The sequence below is a fragment of the Lynx canadensis genome, chromosome A1, assembly GCF_007474595.2.
Source record: "Lynx canadensis isolate LIC74 chromosome A1, mLynCan4.pri.v2, whole genome shotgun sequence".
Lineage (NCBI taxonomy): Eukaryota > Metazoa > Chordata > Mammalia > Carnivora > Felidae > Lynx > Lynx canadensis.
The window spans coordinates 190,447,555-190,460,840 of record NC_044303.2 but is presented as its reverse complement, the minus strand read 5'-3'; the positions used below and the strand labels follow the sequence as shown (position 1 = coordinate 190,460,840).

Genomic DNA, 13,286 nt, shown 5'->3' with positions numbered 1-13,286 from the left:
ATTGTCTTTCTAATCATGGACATCTTAGATATTTCTTTTATTTGGGTCTTAATATTTTAACAAAGTCTTATAATTTCCTCTGTGATTCTTAGTTTTCCTATCTTGATGTTCTCTGTATTATGTACATGGTTATTTATTTTTAAAGATTTCATTTTTAAGTAATCTCCATATTCAACGTGGGACTTGAACTTACAACCCTGAGATCAAGAGTCTCATGCTTTACTGACTGAGACAGCCAGATACCCTTGTAAATGGATTTTTTTTAAAACTACACTTTCTAATTGTTTATTGCTAAGCAAAGGTTTTTAAGGCCAAGAAGCTGTGCTGAAAGATGTCCACAGCCACAGAAAAAAGATGTACACATCACCCACCTTCCAGGATCAGCTCAGAAGGCCACTCTAATATCGTTAGAGTGCCATCAGGAGAAACAAGGTCATGAAGTTCTACTATGTCATGAAGTTCTCCCTGGCCACCATGCCAGTCATGAAGAAGATAGAATATAGCAACACATTTGTGTTCCTTGTGGATGTCAAGGCCAATGACACCAAATCAGCACGGCTATGAAGAAGCTCTGTGACACTGACATGGCTAAGGTCAACACCCTCATCAGGCTTAGTTAGAGGCATAATTTGACTGGCTCCTGACTATGATGCTTTGTATATTGCCAACAAAATTAAGATCTAAACAGTCCAGCTACTAAAATCTAAATTTTTTCACCATAAAAAAATTCTGTAGCCAACTTAACTTGCTAAACTTTACTTTTTTTAATGTTACATATGAAAAGCTTATTTTGAGAGAGAGAGAGAGAGAGAGAGACTCATGTGCAAGTGGGAGAGGGGCATAAAGACTAGGAGAGAGAGAATCCCTAGCAGGCCCTGCACAGTCAGCACAGAGCCTGATGTAGAGCTTGAACTCACAAACCATGAGATCATGACCTGAACCAAAGTTGGACACTTAACTGACTGAACCACCAGGCACCCCTAAACCTTCTTTCTTTTTTTTAAAAATTATTTTATTTATTTACTTATTTATTTTTATTTATTTATCTATTTTATTTTAACTTGTTTAATTTTTTTAAATTTACATCCAAATTAGTTAGCATATAGTGAAACAATGATTTCAGGAGTAGATTCCTTACTGCCCCTTACCCATTTAGCCCATCCCCCCTCCCACAACCCCTCCTGTAACCCTCAGTTTGTTCTCCATATTTATGAGTCTCCTCCGTTTTGTCCCCCTCCCTGTTTTTATATTATTTTTGTTTCCCTTCCCTTATGTTCATCTGTTTTGTCTCTTAAGGTCCTCATATAAGTGAAGTCATATGATTTTTGTCTTTCTCTGACTGACTAATTTCACTTAGCATAATACCCTCCAGTTCCATCCATGTACAACCTTATTTCTAATAATTTATCTGAGCCTGGGTGGCTCAGTCGGTTAAGTGGCCGACTTCGCCTCAGGTCATGATCTCGCGGTCCACGAGTTCAAGCCCTGCGTTGGGCTCTGTGCTGACTGCTTGGAGCCTGGAGCCTGTTTCAGATTCTGTGTCTCCCTCTCTCTCTGACCCTCCCCCGTTCATGCTCTGTCTCTCTCTGTCTCAAAAATAAATAAACGTTAAAATTTTTTTTTCTAATAATTTATCTAAAAGTGTTATTTTGAGTTTTATTTATTTTTATTAATTTTTTTAATGTTTATGTATTTTGGAGAGAGGGAGAAATACAGAGTGAGAGCAGGGGAGGGGCAGAGAGAGAAGGAGACACAGAATGCAAAGCATGGTCCAGGTTCTGAGCTGTCAGCACAGAGCCCAACACAGGGCTCCAGTTCACGAATTAACAGATCATGACCTGAGCGGAAGTCGGTCACTTAACCGACTGAGCCACCCAGGTGCCCTTTGAGTTTTGTTTTTAAATAATCATATAATATGCAATTAACTATGGATTTATATTTTCTTCTAATTCTTAGAACTCATTTGTTTTTATCTTATCATACTGGCTTAGACCTTTACAATGTGAGTAGAAGTGGTATTAGCGGGATCCATTCCATTCTTTAAAAAGAAAGATTCTAGCATTTTCCCATTTAGAACGATTGCTCTATTTTATAGATACTTCTGTGTCTTTTTGGTATGTCCGCATCATTCTTTGAGTTCTTCCTTACTTTCTGGAGCAAAAAGATGTTGGAGGTTTATCTTGTATTTTTCCTACCCAGCCCTGCAATCAGCCATTTCTCCTAAGAGACTTGATTTACTCACATGGAGGGTGATCTACAGAAACCAAGATCTAGGGGTACTATTATTGGTATATTATGCTTCTAGTCTTAGTGAACAGAATGGACATAAACATACATATATGTATCTATATTAAAACCATTGAATTCACACTAATACCTCCAATTCCAATCCAATACCATAAGGGTTATTTCTGCTTTCCCCTTTTTTAAAAAAATTTAAAAAATTTTTTTTAAGTTTTAAAAATGTTTATTTACCTATTTTTTTTTCAACATTTTTATTTATTTTTGGGACAGAGAGAGACAGAGCATGAACGGGGGAGGGGCAGGGAGAGAGGGAGACACAGAATCGGAAACAGGCTCCAGGCTCCGAGCCATCCGCCCAGAGCCCGACGCGGGGCTCGAACCCACGGACCGCGAGATCGTGACCTGGCTGAAGTCGGACGCTTAACCGACTGCGCCACCCAGGCGCCCCTTACCTATTTTTGAGAGAGGAGAGACAGAGTGTGAGTAGGGGAGGGGAAGAGAGAGAGAGAGGGAGACAGAATCCGAAGCAGGCTCCAGGCTCTGAGCTGTCAGCACAGAGCCTGATGTGGGGCTTGAACCCATGAACTGTGGGATCATTACCTGAGCAGAGGTCGGTCGCTTAACTGACTGAGCCGCCCAGGTGCCCCTCCCCTTTTCCATATTTGTAACTTTCTTATTTCAGTGAGAACCCTGTTTTCCATTATCCTGTATGTAACCAAACTCTTGCTGTGTAGGTTGAAAACACAAGAGGTGAGGGAGTAGCAGGGAAAGAAAGGAGGAGGAAGGATAAAGGAGGAAGAGGTTTAGTTTTTTTTTTTTTTTTTTTTTTGTCTTCATTTTAGAGAACCATTTCTGCTTTCTCACAAACCCTGAAGAAAAGACACAGAAGGATAGGGGAGGGGAGAAGTGCCCCCAAGGGAAGCAAACCAGTCCAGTCTTGGCTTTGAGGTGGGGCTGAGTGGCAGGCTAGCAGATGGGGCTGGCTGGCCCTGCCTCTTCTCTCCCAGGTGGTTCCTGGCAGCTTTTTTTTTTTTTTTTTTTTTAAGGCGATTTTTATAAGAGCAATTTTAGGTTCACAGAAAAATTGAGAGGAAGGTACAGAGATTTCCCATATATTACTCCTACTCTTGCACAGCCTCCTCCACTTATTAACATCTTCCACCAGAGTGGTACATTTGTTACAACTGGTAAACCTACATTGACATATCATTTCACCTAAGGTCCTTAGTTTACATTAGGATTCCCTCTTGGTGTTGGACATTCTGTGAGTCTGGACAAATGTGTAGTGACATGTATCCATCATTATAGTATCATATAGAGTAGTTTAAACTGCCCTAAAAATCTGGCAGCCTGTAAAGCTTAACTGCTTTGGTTATTTTGTTTTTGTGGGGCATGGAGATGCTGGGTATGCATTTAAATGAACCCTGTTGGGAGACCACCGTGGGAGTCTGCACACCTCCACCTACCACCGCAGGAAGTCTTCTTGGCCCTGGGGTGCCGCACATGCACAGCACCATTTCTTGTTCAGTTTGTACGGGCAGCTATTTGTGTCAGGCACCTTGCTGAATTCTCACATCATCTTGTTGGGCTCTATGGAGCTTGTGACAGTCATATTCCCCATAAAGTGCAATGAGTGTGGCTTGACCTCTCCAGGTTTGAGCATCTCCACTTGATTTTTGCTTTTAGGTTCATTCAGGTTCATTCCATCAAATCAGAAACAAAGAGGCCTCCATGTACCCTTGAAGGAGCACCTGCTGAAGCAGCCTCCAGTGGCCCACTGCTGGCTGTGGCTGTTACAAGAGGGAGAGGTTGGGGGCACACTGGGGCAAAATCTGCTAGTTCCATGCCTGCTGGAGCCACCCAGTGTGTATGGAGTTTAGTTTGGATTCAACCTGGGGGAAATTGGTATTATCTGAGGTTCTAGCACTGCTGTTGATGCAGTGGGATGAAGGGGAGGCCACAGGGACACACTGGAGGGCTGTGCTGGGCTGTAGCGCTTTACAGTAACCCAACATGGGGTGAGGCCCAGAGGCCTGGTTGAGTTACACCCAGGCTGTCTTGGATGCTTGGCATTGGCAAGAAAAGGCCAGGGAGACTGCAGGGGAAACAGAAGCCCCAGAGGTGCTGGGGCCTTGGCATCATTAGGTTATCTTTACCTTTCTGCATGGAGGTCTGGCCAAGGCTGGCTCTTTCCCGAAGTGGGGAATTCCTGCTCTCGTTTGTGCTGGTAGACAGATTGCTGTTTGCTGAGGGGTGAGGGGTGATCTCCTTCCTCTCTAGGCAGGATAGGGGGCTGGTAGGCATGATAGTTTTGCTGCTTGTGTTCTGCCTTGTCTCCTGATCCTCTCAAAATCTGCCTTGCTCCTCTGAGTATTCCTAGAGGAGCAATTGTTGTGATTTGAATTGTGTGGCCTCCCTTCCCCCACAAGGCATGTAACGAAGCTCAACCCCCAATGTTATTTAGACATAAGGCCTTTAAAGAGGTGATAAAAGTTACATTAGGTCATAAGGCTGGGGCCCTAATTTAATATGACTGGTGTCCTCATATGAAGAGGAGACCCTAGAGTTACACAGGTGCAGAGGAAAGGCCATGTGTGGACATAGAGAGGAGGCCAGGAAGATATCTCTCACTTAGAAACCAACCCTCACAGCACCTTGATCTTGAACTTGGAGCCTTCAGAACTGTGAGAAAATAAATTTCTGTTGTTTAAGGCACCCGGTCTGTGGCATTTTGCTATGGTCATCCTAGTTGACTAATACAGCAACTAAAGATAGGAATGACAGGTTCACTGAAACTCAGTGCTTGGGATTGGCAGAGACCCAGTGCTGTACCTCATAGGATGGGGAGGGAGTGCTGCTGTTGGTCAGATCTGCTGAAGGCTGGGACTTCAGGGTGAGGGTGTAGACCTGCAGCTTGGATCTCTGGTATCCCAGAAGCAGATAGCTGGTTATCACTTCTTTGTACCTCTGGCCTGTCAATGAGTCCTGGATATTCTCACGGAGTAATCCATGGACACAATCAGCTCAGTCTGTGAGGTCTTTGTACTCAAGAGACTGACTCTACATAAGGCTTTAGTTCCTCATCTTTATGACGCATATTCATCCATGGATCCTTCGTCATTTACTTTAAAGTGCTTCTCTTGCTAGGACATTGAGAATGAGAAATTTCTTGAGCAGGTTTTCACATTCCATGCACAAGTCAAAAGGAAGATGGTATATTCTGCTCACTTCTTCCTGCAGTTCCTGAAAGTTCTGTCCATCAAAGGCAGGGATCCACTGACCAATGTATAGAGAATGATTGCCAGGCTCCACATAGCCATGGCAGGTCCCTCATACTTTGGACCCTGGGAGAGTTCCAGGGAAGCATAAAGGGGGACTGTTCCAAAAGTTATCTAACTTGTTGACAAGGTGAATTAGTTGCTGAAACCAAAGTCTACAATCTTGATGTTCATGTCAGCATCCAAGAGCTAGTTTTCTTTCTTTAAGTCTCTATGGACAATAAACTTGTGGTGCTAGTTCTGTATAGCAAACACTGTTTGGCAGAATTTGACTTTGATCTCTTTTTCTTGCATACTTTCATGAGCCACTAGGTACTCATCTCCATTAGTATACTCTATGACAAGGCTGCTTGTCCCTAGTCTCCATCACTTCGCATAATCTCACTATGTTGGGATGATTGAAAGCCTTCATGATTTTTACTTTCCGGGATAGTCTCTGGAGGGTGGAGGAATTCTGATGATCTTATCAGTGATCTTTATGGCTACCTTTTCCTAGTCAGGATGTGTCAGGCCAAGTTCACCATGACAAAGGTACACTTGCTGATGGTCTTAAAGAGTTGGTTGTTGCCAACATGGTTCTCCTAAGCAGAGATGGCTGAGAAGCCCTGTAACATGTTGGATTAACAGCTGGGCTTGAAAGCAAGCTTGGGAATTTAAGCTCGGGATAAGCTGGTGAGAAGCTTGGCCAGGTCACCTCAAAAAAAAATCACTTCCAAAGACCACCTGATGAACTGATCTTTATGATGGAATCAAAACACAATGGCAGACTAAAAATGAACTAAAAACAAATACTAAAAAAATGCGAAAAAAAAGATGTGAGAAAAAAGAATAACTTTTAAAAATGAAAGAAAAAAGAAGAAAAAAAGTAAAAGTAAGAAAGAAAAGTCAGAAAAATAGAAAGTGAGAAAAGATAAAGAAAATGGGAAAGTGAGGGAAAAAAAGTAACAAACAAAATATACAAAAACCCACAATGCCAAGGAGAAAACAAGCTAACTTTAGTCAAATGTCCTTCAGGTCATTGAAAACCAGCTTCCTGAACTAGAAGCACAGCAAATCTCAGCCCAACCAGGGGCTTATATAGGTGCTTGGAATTCTATAATAATGGTTGCTGTGAGGTCACAGCAAGAAACGGACCAATCTTGGCTGGTGATCATCCACAGTGTTTTTTCTCATTTTTTTGGTCTAAAAAATCTATTTGTCTTAAAAAAGAATTGCTGAGAACTCCCAATAGCTTTTTGTTCATGTACATTATATTTATTGATATTATTAGAATTGGAAAACGGTATGATGCTTCAGTGGCTTTTTCATTTCTAGTTTAAAAAACTGTAATAATTTTTTTAGGCTAAGAGTATTTTTAAATGCCCAAATGGGTGGGGATTTTTAATTTCTCTTTTTGTTAACTTTCTTCATTCTATTCATATTTCAGTTTGTAAAATATAACTAAAATACCATTATAAGAATGATGATTCCTCAATATCATCTATTCAGTGTTAAAACTTTTCTCATATATTTTGAAATCTTTTGTTTTTCAGATTGTACACTTGAATCGGAATCCAAAACAGGTCCACATATTGTGATTGGTTGGTATGTCTCTTAAGCGTCTTTTAATCAGTTTTTGCTACATCTCCTTCTTTCTCTCATAATTTATTTTGGAGGAATTCAGTTTTCTAGTGTCCTTCTGTTTGGATTTGCTGATTGTATTCCTGTGGTGTAGATTAACATGTTCCTCTGTATTTCCTGTATATTGATAGCTCAGTCTTGAGGTTTAATCAGATTTTACGTGATCTTTTTGGTGAGACTCCTTCATGGGTGCTGTGTTCTTTTATCAGGAGGTACATGGCGTCTGATGGTCTCTTTGTCATGTTAACTGGCTTCCATTCTTATTGCCTAGATCCATTATATCATGACAGGTAGCAAAATACTCTATTATCTGTTCAATTATTAGCTGGAATAATTCTACGAAGAGAAATGTCTCCTCATCTATTGTAAATTTCTAACCCAATTACCTGTGGTCCGAGATGACAGTCTTTGATTCCTGTTCTTGAAATTTGTTGGAGGTGTTTTTAATGGTGTAATACACATACTTTCCCCCCACCCCCTCCCAGGTTTTTCTATAGGACTTCTAGGTAAAATTTCACTTCAACAAATGTTTCTGTAACAAAAAGTATTTTGAAAGGTTCTGAACAAAACCAAAGGAATAAATGGCTAAGTGAGGAATTTGGGCATCAAAAACATCTTAGATATTTGAGGTCCTGAGAATATTTGATATCTTGTCAGGGCTGAAAAAATACAAAGGCAGTTATCTACAGTGCTACCCACAGCCCTTAGCATTGTGCCCAACACGCAGTACATGTTCAATGTATTTTACCATTGTTAGTATTATATAATCTATCCGTCTCATTTTATGTGTGGGAAACTGGGACTCATTCATTTGTTTGTTCATTATGTTTCCGAGCCCACGTGGTCTGAGGAGGCACTATTCTAGGTGCTGTGGTAAACTGCAAAATAAAGTCCCTTAGTCTGTTGTGCTTTTTTTGTGGGGTGGGAGAAACAAAAGAACAAATTAACAGGTAAGTTGAGAGATGATAATGATATGAAAGGAATAAACAGGGTGATGTGTTAGTGCTATTAGGTGGGGCACTATTTTAGATGTGGTACTAACATTTCCTAAGAGACTACTGGACCAAGAAGGAGTTCAATAGGGAAGATCTAGGAAAAGGATTTTCCAAAAGCTCTGTGGTGGGAATCAGTTTGGCATGATTAAGTTGCAGAAAGGCCATCAGTGTGGCTGACTGTGAACAGGCAGGCAGAAGGGTGATTGAAGGTGAGTCTAGAGAGGCAGGTAGGGGCAGAGAAGAGAATCCAGTTTTTGTGGCCAATTCCACGTTGGTACATTTGGTATCTCACTCTGCATGATTCTGAGGCCCTGACATTTCTGTTTCTTCAGCAGAACATGCGCAGTTCCAAAATACAGTGTTTTAAAAGTCACTTCCCTGATTCTGTCTGCCCTGCTCTGAAGTCTAGACCTGTCTGTATCTTAGGAAGGCAGTTCTTAAGGAAACGTGGCCGCTTTGCTCCAGCCTGAGTTTTCTTTCTGGCTGCTGCAGTCTGCTCGTGCCCCGGGATCTCTGGAGTGAGTTGCTGATTTGAGCAGCGTTGAAGAGCCAGCCTCAGGACGATTCCTGCTTTGCGCTCTGCCCTGACCTCTGGTGGACTCGGCCTGTTAAGACACAGATCAGGCTAGAAACTGGAAGCCTTTGCTTCCTATCCCCACCTGCTGGTATTGGGCTTGGAGTGTGCACTGCACAGTATTTTGAAGACCTCCAGGACCTGCGGAGAGGCACAATGTCAGACACTGCCATGGGGTGGCTGGGTGACTTTGACCATCCAATACCTCTTATTTTGGTACAAGAACCTTTCTTTAGAGTATGGATGGCATCAATCCTGCATGTAGCCCAAGTACAAGGAGTGGGTGCAGGACATGGCCTGACCAATGGGAGCGCACCATTCCTTTGGCCTCAGGGATTGGTCCGGAAAGAGCACATGACCAAAACTGGGCAAATCAGGTCTTCTCTAGGAGTTGGTACAGGGACCCTGGGAGAGAAGGCTCACACTCCTGGATCTAGAATTTTATAGGTCCTGTATATCCGGATTGCCAGTAGCCATTCCTTTGGCCACATGGAAGAGAGGCTGCCTGAGGATTAAATCAACACTGAGGAAGAAGGTGGGGGTCTGGAAATTCAAAGGGAGTTATCATTTCATCTCCTGCTTCTGGGTGTGCTTACAGTGAGCCAATAAATTTCCTTTTTACCCTTAAGCTAGTTTCAGTAGGGTTTTTGTCACTTGCAACTGGAAATCTCCTAATTAATGCAATCAGTACTGGCCATTGTTATCATCAAAACAGTAGTAGGTAATCAAGGGTGAGTTTGAAGTAAATACACTGGGGCACTTTATGACCCTCACCACATTTGTTATTATATACTGTATAGTGATCAGTGTGATTTTTTAAAATGTCAGTCTCTCTATGAGCAGGATCGTATTTATTTGCTCATCACTCTAGCTCACTGGGTGATAGTAAGTTCTCAATAAATATCTGTGGAATGAATAAATAGCTACATGGCAATCTTTACTGGCATGAGAACCTACTTGCCATTAGCCAAAACTATTGTGGTTATCTAGGGGAATGCCCTATTCATCAGCAAGTTATACTCAAGTGAAGTGTTTAGGGGCAGAGTGGGATGATGTCAGCACTTAAGTGGTTCAGCAATAAATAAATACACACACAAATAAGTAAATAAATAAAAGAAAAAGAAAAGTATATCTGTGTGTGTTAGAGAAAGAAAAGAAAGCAAACACGGCAAAATGCTAATCAGTACTGAAATTAAGTGGTGGCTACAGAGGTGTTCATACTATTCTTTCAACTTTTGAATGCTTGAAAATGATCAAAATTTAGGTTCAGAAAAGAAGAAAGATTACCATTATCTGGATGGGCACTCATGTTTGCCCTGCCTTTAAAAAACTTCCAATCTCCAAATTGTAGGACAAATATACCAGAGAAAGACCATTTGCAATACAAAAGAATTTTTCATTTTTCAGGGGGAAAAATTCTCAAGTCTTCAAATAATACCAGTTATAATGGTCCAGGGAAGGCACTGAGTTCAGCTGTAGGGGAAACTGGAATTAGCCCTATAGAGCAAATCTTCACCTCCTTCTCTTCCTTCCTTCCTCCTTCCCTCCTCCACCTTCTCTTTCCTTTCTTCCTTTTTTATTTTGCTAAAATAGAAAAGATTTTGTTTTTATTAGATTCTAAAGTCACTGTAAAAGAAAACTGCAGACACTAAAGAAAGATATAAAGGAGACAATAACCCATCACTGGATTAAGGTATTATGATTTCTCTATTGCATGACCTAGTGTAAAAACTTAGCCACATATATTAATTTATTTATGAAGCAGAAAAGATAGACCTACAACATTATTTGTCATGGTGATGGCATCATCACCACCATCATCACCATCATTGTCATCATCATCATCACTGGAGACTTGTGTCAGGCACTGTGCTAAACGCTTTACTTACTTTAATTCTCACAATTACTGTATGAATCAGAGGAAAGCATGGGGCAGGAGCGGGGGGTGGGGGAGGAGGTTAACTTGCCAAAGGCTGAGTGGAGCTTTAAACTTGCCTGGCTGACTCCAGAGCCTGTGCTCTTAATCACGCACCATTGTTTGTATCCAGTTCTCTAACTTTGTGTGTTTTAGTTATTTCTCAGTCTTAACATTTTATAAACAATGCTTCCAGGAATATCTCAGGGTAAACATTTTTATGAGTCCTCAAAAATCTCAGCCCTTAGGACCCCTGGACTGTATTTCTTTCTGAAATATTAACGAGGCAGATATTCTTATTGAGTAAACAGGAAAATACACTCAACAATGAGTCTTCCTATAAAGTGTACCACCAAGAGTTGGAAGGGAGTCTTCTGGTTGATCTACTCTGGGCTAGAATCTTCTCTAATAATGACTTGGTGTCAGAGGTAATTACAATAGTAATAACCCTTCCCCCCCCCCCCCCCCCCCCCCCGCCGAACACCTTGCTATGTCACACTGGGCCATGACTTTTTCCTTTGTGATTTTCTTATTCTTTAAAATAATCCTGTGAGGTAGGTGTTAACTGCCTATGTTCAGATGATAGCAAATATCCTGTGGCATCCCTGACAGATGAACACAGCTTTTAACACATGCCTATGAAATGGGAACTCTGTTTTGCAAAGCACTCTGGACCACTTGTGGACTGCTATAATTGCTGATGTATTATTTTATGTAAGAATTCACTTAAAATCCCTTACAGAATTCACCACAGGATTCACTAGATCTCTTTTCACACAAAATAGCTTGCACTTGAAAAAGAAAAAAATAACAGTGAACGTAGCTGCCATTATTGAACATTGTGCAAGGGGCCAGCATGTGTTCTTAGTGCAGTTCTCACCCGCATTACCTCATTTGTGCATTACAACCTCAGGAGTGGTTGTGGGGGGGGGAGGGGGGAGGGGGGGCCTGTTATTTTCTCCATTTTATATATGAGGTGGTTGAGGCTTGTAGGTATTAAGTACCAAGGCCAAGACAGTCCCTTCCCACCTGAATGCATTTGTCTGTGGCTGTGGAACCTGACCTCCCTAGAAAGTTTCCTGAGGGTGGAAGAGTGAAGCTGGTCAGTGGGGTCACCATAGAAAATGTCAATTTAGAAAGACAGAAAGCAGCTGACCAAGCTCCTTCCCCAAACTCTTCAGTTTTCAGAGTCTTATACAGTATGTATGTGGGTTGTAACAAGGAAAATTTAGATGAAAGTCTAGCAAACATTAATTATCATATCAATAAACATCTATTAATGATGTCATAGTGATTTTATATTTTGTTGAGGGGCTAAAAATAACTTATTGGTAAGATAATAAAACTTACTAATAATTATTGGGTTTCTTTTTATGTACTATGCCTGCTCATTTAAGAAAAATATTTTATTGAGGTGAAAGTCACATATCAGAAAATTAACCATGTTAAAATGAACAGTTCAAAACTGAGGGTTGCTGGAGGGGAGGTGGGTGGGGGGATGGGCTAAATGGGGAAGGGGCATTAAGGAAGACACTTATTGGGATGAGCACTGGGTGTTATACATAGGGGATGAATCACTGGAATCTACTTCTGAAATCATTAATGCACTATATGCTAACTGACTTGGATATAAATTAAAAAATTAAAAATTAAAAAAGATAAAATGAACAGTTCAGTGGTTTTAAGTATATTCAAAATGTTGTTCAACCACCATTTGATTTCCAAAACATTTTCATCACCCCAAAGTAAAACCTTTTACCCATTAAACATATTCTCTCTCTCTCCCCACCTCTTAGTCCCGAGCAACCACCATTCTGTGTTCTGTTTCTATGGTTTTCTTTATTTTGGCTATTTCATAGCAAGGAAAATTTGTATGTGACTTTTGTGTCTGGCTTTTTTGGTTAGGATGGTTTGGAGGTTCATCCATGTTATAGCATGTATCAGTACTTTATTCCTTTTTTATGGATGAATAATATTCTATTATGTTTGTCTATTCATCTGTTGATGAATTTTTTCATCTTTTGGGCAAGTAAATCCCCATGGTCATCCCCCTCCTGATATTGGTGATAGTAGCTATCCTTTAAGAGTACATTATATGATTAATACTGTTATTTCTCCATTTTACAGATGGAGAGACTAAAGTTTATAAAATTTAAGCACTTTTTCTAAGTTATATACTAGTGATAGAGCTGGGATTAAAACCCAGGTCTTGGTGACTCTAAAACTGTCAGTATGTGATGATTATGTGCCTGAGTTTCTTGTCTTTCATAAAGATGATTTTAAAAAAATTGCGGTGGATACCTGCTGACCATCAGTGATAAAAACCACTAATCAATGAGTTCTGAAATCAATTTAGTGGGTCACAAACCTCATCAGAAACTGAAATAGAATGGAATAGAATGGACAATGTTATGTAGTAAGAGTATTACTTTGTGAAACTCTCATTTCAGTTACGTGTGTGGCATGTATGGGTGTGTCTGCCCTGCCATGATGTAAAATATATTTCTTTTTTTTTAAAGAATATTTTTTAACGTTTATTTATTTTTGAGGGACAGAGAGAGGCAGAGCATGAGGAGGGGAGGGGGAGAGAGAGAGAGAGAGAGAGAGATACAGAACCTGAAGCAGGCTCTAGGCTCTGAACTGTTTGTTAGCACAGAGCC

The 13,286-nt window shown here is 40.7% G+C and overlaps 1 pseudogene; it reads right to left on the bottom strand.

The window, feature by feature from the left end:
* Positions 1-5,040: 5,040 nt before the first annotated feature.
* Positions 5,041-6,151, bottom strand: LOC115521425 (annotated as a pseudogene).
* Positions 6,152-13,286: the final 7,135 nt, after the last annotated feature.